This window comes from Octopus bimaculoides, chromosome 25, assembly GCF_001194135.2.
Source record: "Octopus bimaculoides isolate UCB-OBI-ISO-001 chromosome 25, ASM119413v2, whole genome shotgun sequence".
Classification (NCBI taxonomy): Eukaryota; Metazoa; Mollusca; class Cephalopoda; order Octopoda; family Octopodidae; genus Octopus; species Octopus bimaculoides.
This window is the reverse complement of record NC_069005.1, coordinates 23,366,200-23,367,307: the sequence shown is the minus strand read 5'-3', so window position 1 is coordinate 23,367,307 and position 1,108 is coordinate 23,366,200.

Below are 1,108 nucleotides of genomic sequence, written 5' to 3'. Positions count from 1 at the left end.
CCGTTGTCTGTAGTTCATTGTTCTAACGTCCTGTACCCTGATATGCATCTATATACACATGTAGATGTAAGTATGTACATATATGTGGGTATACATGCATATATATTCTTTGTATTATTAGACCGGACAAGTCTGGTAACATACAACAGAATGTCTTGTGACTTTTTTGCAACTTGACATCTCCTTCATGGCATCCACCATCCCCAGAAATTAGTTTCCATCATTCCCCGTCCCTATCTACAAACTCTTGCCATTTGGATGGATTGTTTGATGTTTCTGTAAGATTGTTGGTAAATCTGGTTCAGCTAATCCCACCCTTCCCTCTGACTATCTTTTGAATAGTAGAATATCACATGTAACTGATATATTTACTTATCTAATAGTGACACACTTGTGAGTTACTTCTCCCCTTGACAATGTACCAACATCCAACCAAATGAACTTTGTGCTTTTCAGGTCCTGTTTTCTTATTTAACCCTTTTGTTACCGTATTTATTTCAAGATGCTCTGTGTTTATTTCAATTAATTTTAAATATAACAAAGAATTTAGTAAAATAACTTCGTTATCATTAAGCTGGAGTTAGGCAAATAAATTGACTCAGGTTTGGTGGAAGATTTTAATTGAAAACTTATAAAAGCAAGGCATTTGTACTACAGAGCCAGAGCCAGTTTCAGCTGGGTTGGTATCAAAAGGGTTAAATTAATAATTACCAGAAACTTGATTAGGTTTTCATCATCATATCATTTAAATATCCATGGTGGCAAGAGTTGGATGGTTTGACAGGAGCTGGCAAGGCCAGGACCCACACCAGTTTCAAACAGTTTATTTTATCCCTTGCTTTCTACAGCTAGATGCCCTTCCTAATGCCAACCACTTTACAGAGTGTACTGGGTGCTTTTGACATGACACCCTCACCAGTGTTTTTTATGTGGCACATTCACAATTAGTAATTTTTTTCTAACTTTTCATTTAGAAGGTGGGAGCAGTACTGATGCCCCTTTATTGGGTGTCTGGGACTGTTGGGCAGAAGAGAAGAGGGTGTCTTCCAACCTGAGAGCCGATCTTTGTTAGCAGCGATAGTAACAGTATATTTTCATCTGATAGTCA